This window comes from Myotis daubentonii, chromosome 19 (assembly GCF_963259705.1).
Source record: "Myotis daubentonii chromosome 19, mMyoDau2.1, whole genome shotgun sequence".
Taxonomy (NCBI): Eukaryota; Metazoa; Chordata; class Mammalia; order Chiroptera; family Vespertilionidae; genus Myotis; species Myotis daubentonii.
The window spans coordinates 24407410-24414812 of NC_081858.1; the positions used below are offsets into that span (position 1 = coordinate 24407410).

A 7403-nucleotide genomic window follows, 5' to 3' on the forward strand; every position below is an offset into this window, starting at 1 on the left:
ATCCCCCTGCTTCTCTCCGTCCCGTAGTCCCCACCACAGCGCAGGCCACATCCTCTCACGCCCGGGGGCTGCGGCAACCTCCTCTCAGGCCGCCCAGCCTCCACTCCTGCCCCCGGAGACCATTCTTGGAGCCAAAGACAGCACAACTTTCTTCTCCTCTCGATTGTGAAATATGACTCACGTGCAGGAAAGTGCAGACAATCTAGTTTTACACAATTTAATGATTCATCATCCAGCAAATACCTATGTAACCATCCGACAAGAAACAGAACCCAGAGGCGCCCCTCCTCCAGCCCCCTCCCCCTCCCTCCCCGAGATTTCATTCCTCTCCTGATTTTGGTGATCATCCTATTCTTGGGTATTTTTTAGGCCTGAGAACAGCATGATTCATTTTGCTTCTTTCTGATTTTATATACGTGAAATAATAACAGTAAGAATAGCCATCGTGTCATTATTATTTTGTCTGGCTTCATCCCGTCAACATCGAACGGTGAGATTAATCCATGTTGCTGTGAGGAGCTATCGCTTATTATTTTTCACTGTTGTATAATATTCCATAGTGTGAACATATCCACATGTCTGTTTGTTTTTTTAATCTAGTTTACTCTTGATGGATTTTAAGATGATAAATGGACTTATCTTCTGGTGCCCAAGGGCATGGTAAGTTTTACAGTCACCAACACGTTCTGTGGTCCAACGCATTTAAGAAAAGCAGCATTTTCAACAAAACGGAAGTTACTTGTTTTTCTTCAGGACTTGTCAGGGCCTTTGGCATGTCAATGTGTTGCTGTGCACTGTGACGCTCCACAAGCACCGCCTCTGTGCCAGGCCCGGGTGATGCAAGGAGGACGAAACGCTCTTTAGGGAGCAATCGAGGTGAATACAAAGTACTGGCCTTCACATCTGGTCATGGTTCCTACCTCTTGCTGACTTGCTGTGTAGCCTTGGGCAAGTCCCTCACCCTCTCTGAGCTTCCACTCTCTCATCTGCATAAATGCAACTTGAGAAATTGTGACTCCCTAAAAGGCTCCCCTCTCTGACACTAAAATACTCATGAATAATTGATTTAATTGGCCAGAAAGTTTCTGGAGGAGGAACACTGAGGATTTAGGCACTCCCGGGGTAGGGGGTGGGGGTGGGGGAGGGGGGGGGGAGACAAGCAAGGGCAGAGTTAAATGGAATCTGGACCCCCCCCCCCCCAGAGCTAGTTTAAACAGTGGGACCAACATGGAGATATCCAATGGAATACAAGAGGCAAGTAATTATACAAATCGCCTCATTGCCAACCCCCTTCCTATCCCTGCCCTGCCATGGGAACCACCAGAGGCAGGCAGACAGCATATAATTTAGACATACATTCTGAATAGGGGTCAAGTTTGTTCCTTGGGGGGCAAAAACATCTCACAGATGTACATACAGCACATCAACAGCTATCCATTACACCTGTGGTGTTAACGTTTCCCTGGGGGGTGGGGACAAGTGCGGAACAATGTCTAAAAGACTTCCTGAGGGAGACAGCAATTTTTAAAATGCTGATAAAACCCTGATCTCTAGTTGTCGTCGATTCAAATGCCCAAAGGGACCAGGCAGGAAACGGAGTGAAGTAGGTGGAGTGGGAGACAGTAAGGAGGAGTGGGGACTGTGGCAAACTGGCATGCCCACCTTGTATAAGTAGATTATATCCATTTTTTTAAAAAATGCTTGTTCAGGCCTAAGAAAACACATCTACGGGCTGGATCAGTCCTGCCATCTACCAGTTGGCAACCCCAGGTTTGAAGAGCCATTTCTGTGGCCGATGCAAGGGCATAGCTCAATCTGGCTCAACGTTGATTGGCTGCCACCATGTGAGGTGTGCCCTCCCACCTCCCACCCACCATTCCAGGGGCTTCCTCAAGCATCCTCCCTCAGTCAGGACCCAAAGCCCCGTTCCGCAGCATGCACACAGGCATACTATGGGGATTCATGGCCCAGGATGCATAATTAATGGTACTGAGCCAATATGCAGATTGGCACGCACCCATTGGCTGCCACCATCAGATTCCTGAACACAGGCTACTCAATTGGCTGCCTGCAATCACCATATTCATTGTCTCCAGCACATGTGCAAACCACACCTGGTGAGGAGGAGCCCGTGGCCTCGTGGGTTGTAAGAGACACAGACCCTGCACTGGAAACGTCTCTCATCCTCCAGGTAAGGCCCGTGGGCCCATCGGCTCTTTCCGATCGATGGGCGCCAATGAGGAGCCAGCGTGCACCAGGTGTTTTGCGATCATCAAGGAAGTGCAACCGTTGCCATTTCGCATAGAGAGGAAAAATGGCTCAGAGAGGGTGTTTTGCTCCCACAGCTAACAGATAGGGGAGCCAGGATCCCACCCTCATCTGTTAATCTCTTTCCCTTTCCAAATGCTTTCCGAGCTTCTGGAGCGGATGGTGCAGTGGGGAGACAGGGAATTTACTCACCAATTCGTCCACTACTTCTTGGGCACAGCCCCTGATCCAGCTGGCATCCCGGACATGGGACACAGACAGACAAGCTCCGCCCTCATGAGGGTCACCTTCTGGGATGAGGATTGTGTTTTGAGAGCTGCAGAGAGAGCAAGCACCCCTCCATCAGCACCCCCATGACCTCCTCTCACCCTCATTGCTTCCCAAACACCATCTCCAAATCCGGTGGAGGTTAGGGCTTCAGCATAGGAAGGGGGTAGGGGGCAGGGGGCAGGGGGCAGGGGGCAGGGGGCAGTGGGAGGCCAAAGCCAGTCCACAGAGGCGAGTTGCACAGGAAGCTTAACTCCTCTCCCCCACTCTGCCCAACTCTGCAATCACATCATTTCAGCGGGACGTAAAAATGAAAGTCATTCAGCGAGAGACTGGACCTGGCCTCCCTTTCGATCCTGACGCACCTCTACGGCGACTCCGTATTTAAATGGATCATGTCCTATCGCCACGGGCAGAGCTGGAGGGAGGACACCCGGGAGTAGGCGCTACTGCCTGCCGAGGGTGCTGACAACGATGAATCTCTTCCCTTTGGCTGATCTGGGTCTTCTGATTATCTACAAGAACAAGTGGGAGTAAATTGTAAGTTTACAGAGGGACGGAGGCCCAGCCTGGGGAGCCACTGCCCTGGGCTCTGATCCTCCTTGTGGGACCCCGACAATCCCTTCCCTTCTCCCCTTCTCCGATGGCATTGCCTCACCTCTCACAGGGCAGCCGTGGTACTCACCGTTCCAGTTACCTTTGGCTGTGTGATCAGCTCATCAGCTCCCTGGAAGGCACGTGGTTTAAGCCACCGCTTTATCTTGCCCACAGCATTATGGGTCAGGAACTCAGGGCTCAGCAGGAGAGAGCTCATTGCCAGCCGGTGAGGCGGCAGCTGAGATCCACTTCCAAACGGCCTCTTTGCTCACAGGTGCGGCCCCTTGACTCCCCTCTGCCTCCACAGGCATCCCGTGCTCCAGGGCCTCTTCGGGTGGCTTGGGCCTCCTCACAACATGGCGGCTCAGCGCTCTGCGAGCAAGGGTCCCACCAGTTGCAGGTGGAAGCCGCAGGGCATCATCTGACCTAGCTTCCCAAGTTCCAGAACATTCCTTTCATCGCTTTTTACCGGTCAAAGCAAGTTACCAGCAAGCCCAGATCCGAAAGGAGGCGCACCGACCCCGCCCCTCGATGGCAGGATGGGCAGAGAATGTGCAGCCATCTTCAACCCCGCACGTCCACTTACCCTCGTGAAGGTTCTTGTGGGATTTCGATCTCAGATGTCTGCGAAGGGCAGAGCTCCAGGCTGCCATCTGAGATTCTGGAAATGAAAATCTGATCATCTCGCCATGAGCCCCAGCTGCGGTCACCTAATCCTCTGACCACAGCCCTGAACAGCACCCTGGACAGAGCCCTGGAGCAAAGACCCCATCCCACCCCAGACCTACCCCAGGCCAACCCCCGTGCTGGACGGCATATGCCCTCTGAGGATCAGGGAGGATGCCCACCTGGCCAGACCCACAGCCCAGCATCCAGATACCAGGCACATGGACAGTGACCGTCTGGGTCCCTCCCGGTCCCTCCCTTGCCTGGCCCTCCGAGGAGGCAGGATGGACTCCTAGGTAAGTGCTCAGGCGCCAGGTGCCGGTCCGGCTCCCCCAGTCCCCCTGGCAAGCTCCTCCCCTCCGCTGGTCGCAGCATCTTCACCTGTGAACTTGGAATAACACGCCCCGCGCCTGAGTCTGATGAAGCTGATTCGATCGAGCCCTTGGCATTTGTCGGCTGCAGAGCTCTCAGTAAGTGCCGGATCGTAGGAGCGTGAATCGGGATTATTCGTGCAGTTATTTATGGGTGTGGCTGCTGTTCTGCAGTGAGCGCCACGGAGGGGGCTGCTCCTCAAAGCAAGTCCTGGGGTTCCTTGGACGCGGAAGGAGAGGCCAGAAGAAGAGGACACAGCGCTTGGGGCCCATGTAGCAATGGTCGCCACTCAGCTGAGGCTCCGGGTTGCATCTCTGTCCTTTGAGAAAAGCTAGAGCCAGCGCACCCCAAAAAGCTAGAGCCAGCGCACCCCAAAAAGCGATCCTGGCTTCATTCCCACAGGTGGCCACGTGGAGACAAACCAAAATGCCTCCAGGGGCCTCTGACGTCTGGGACGGCTTCCTTGGGTTGTCCTTCAGCTGCGGAGAATAAGGACAGGACAGAAGACGCGATTAAAGCGACGTAGGACTCGCCATAAATAATAAATCAATAGCCACCGGAGATGCGCCCATCTCTCAACTGGGTTTAAAACCAAAAATTAAATATAGAACAAAGGAAACTATAAAGGAAATACAAGAAGTGGCGGGGGAGAGCTCTTCATGCTGTTTCTCGCCTTAAAAAAAAACACAAAACGCCCTCCAAGGAAATGTGTCTTGGCGGAGGGGTGCTGGGTGGCTCTGTTGGGGGTCGCCATCCAGGCCGGCAGCCCGACTAAACACTCCCCGGGGAGCCCCAGATCCCGCTGATGGAGGGAACCCCCCGGAGCCCAGCCATCGAGCCCCATGAGGACCGCAGGGGTCCTGGCTCCTCCCCTGGCCCCATTTTGCTGGGGGGAAAACTGAGGCTTCAGGAAGCGGAATGATTTGCCCAAAACCACAGGACGGCGGCGCAGACAGGCCTGGAGTTGGAGATGCACCTCCCCCTTTCAGGAGCAAAGACAGGGCAGCCCCAACCCCCCTACCACTGTCTTTCCTTCCACCCCCACAAGGTCCCCTCCCCCCAGTTCCCTCTCCGGGAGCCCGACTGGATGGCCGCCTGTCTCACTCGGGCAGTGCCCTGACCCCTGTCCCTGGGGCCAGCGTTAGATTACAGATAAAGCCCGCCAGGCAGGCAGGGCCCTCCCTCCCCCTCACATGACCTTCTCCAAGGGATGAATTCAGGGTGGGGGGGGGGTGGGGGACAAGGCCGCTGAACAGAGAGGGGAGATAAGAACATAAAAGGCAGCCAGGGCGGTGGAGCCAGAGCCAGGAGCCAACGGACAACCGGGAGCTGGGAATCCAGAGACACTGGGAGATGGACTAATCTGAGGTGGGAAACCGACCAGTCCCACCTCCCACCCCGCAGGGGCCAGCCCGGGCACAGGCCCCGGCCTCCAGACTCCTGACCCAGTGCTCCTGCAAGCAGTGAGGACAAGCCTCCTGGACCTCCACTGAGCACCACCTTTCCCCTCTCCTCTCCACAACCAGGAGAGGTGGCCACCACAGGCCTGCCTGGACCCATTTTACAGATGGAGACACTGAGGCCCCGAGTGTTACACCCAAGGTCTCACAGAGACAGTGGAGAGGGGGCTGGGATATAACCCCGGGCTCGTGTCTCTGAGTCAGGGTAGGCATGGGCATTTTGGGGTCCTAGGGTGGCAAGGGGGAGATGGCACAGCAGATAGGCAGTGATGTTTGGTGGCACCTACTATGTGCTGGGCACTGGGTTACAAGGTGAGCCGATAGGCCTGGTCCCTACCTTTTCACAGCTCACAGCTAGCGGTGGGGAGACATTACCACAAGCAGGACAGGGCGGTGGTCGGGCAGGGATGGAAGACCCAGGAGGGTGAGGTCAGAGAAGCTCATCTTGCTGCCTTCATCTTGACAGCAGCTCTGCGAGGCAGTCCCTGGCATCGCTAGGCCCATTTCACAGATGAGGAAACTGAGGCCCATTTCTCAGATGAGGAAGAGGAGCTCAGAGCTGGGGGGCAACTGGGACCCCCACCTTGGATTCCCTCTCCCAGGTCTCTTCATCCTCAGCACCATCCTAGGCTTGGATTCTCTAAGTCCTGAAGGCTGGCCCCACGGGAGATGGCAGAGGCCTGGCTGGGCCACCCCAGGTCACGGCATGACCAAAGGCACTGCTCTCAGAGGGTCTCCCCAGTCAGGACCAGAACCCACTCCCCTGGGACAACGAGGACTCCGGGCAGCGTGCCATGAAGCCTTGAGAGGGCGTGTTACCCATGTGAGTGTGAACACACACACACACACACACACACACACACGTAATCTCCTGGCCTTGGAAGCAGCTCGTCTCATGCTGCTGGACGTCAGGCCCAGCACCAAAGTCAACACAGAAATCAAATGCTCTCAAACGCGCTTGCAGCCGCGGCCGTGGGCTGAGGAATCCTCCCGTTTCGTGGGCCGTGGCAGACGCCATGGCAAAACCGTGCACTTTCCTAGGCAAGCACCTCAGTTCCTGCACAGCCCGCGCCTCCTCCCCACCGGCTCCCAGCCTCCTGGGCTGGCCCTGGAGCCGCTGCCGGACCGCAGCCCTGGCACGTGCCTCTCGCTGGAGATGCGGAGACGGGGTCTGGGCGGGGAAGGAACTTGTCCGAGGTCACACGGCGGCCTGTGGATCCGACCCAGGCCCCGATTCCAGCCCCTCCCTCAGACCCTGGACAATCATCTCAGCATCTGATGTACTTTCTCTTCTCTCATCCCTACTCCATCTCCTTCCTTTGTTTACCTCCATTGTCTTCCCTCCCTCCCTCAATCCTTCCTCCCCGTCCCCTCCTCCTGGGCCCCTCCCGATCCTTTTCTTCCCTCTCTCCCCCATTACATCCCTCTCTCTGTGTCTCTCTCCATTTCTCCACTTCCTTGTCCGCCATTCCCCCTCCATCGCCCTCCATGCTCTCCTTGTCGTCCCTTTCTCTCCTGAGGTCCCCTTGCCTCCCCGCTGCACCCTCCTTTCCTACCCACCCGGGCCGCCCCCACCCTCACCTTCCGAGGGTGCCCGCTGCCTCTGCCCCCATCAGCATCGGCCCTGCCTTTGCCAAATCCCCCCGCCCTGTGGCTCCATGCCCATGCCAACCCAGAGGGACCCGGATTGGCCAGGAATCTCCCGCCACCTCCCCCGGAGGACCACCAGGCCCAGGTCCCACTGTCTTTGCAGCCACCACGAAGGGGCCCCCA

The 7403-nt window shown here is 56.4% G+C and overlaps 1 long non-coding RNA gene across 2 annotated transcripts; it reads right to left on the reverse strand.

The window, feature by feature from the left end:
* Positions 1–203: 203 nt before the first annotated feature.
* LOC132222226 (uncharacterized) lies at positions 204–6954 on the reverse strand. 2 transcript variants are annotated; one of them, XR_009450165.1, is made up of 7 exons: positions 5968–6954; positions 4541–4649; positions 4180–4389; positions 3221–3793; positions 2874–3050; positions 2461–2584; positions 204–986 (listed from the first exon to the last, which is right to left on the reverse strand). It is a non-coding gene; the product is annotated as an uncharacterized LOC132222226 (long non-coding RNA). The 2 variants fall into 2 exon arrangements; XR_009450164.1 differs by having other exon boundaries at positions 4180–4649.
* Between the last annotated feature and the right edge of the window lie 449 nt (positions 6955–7403).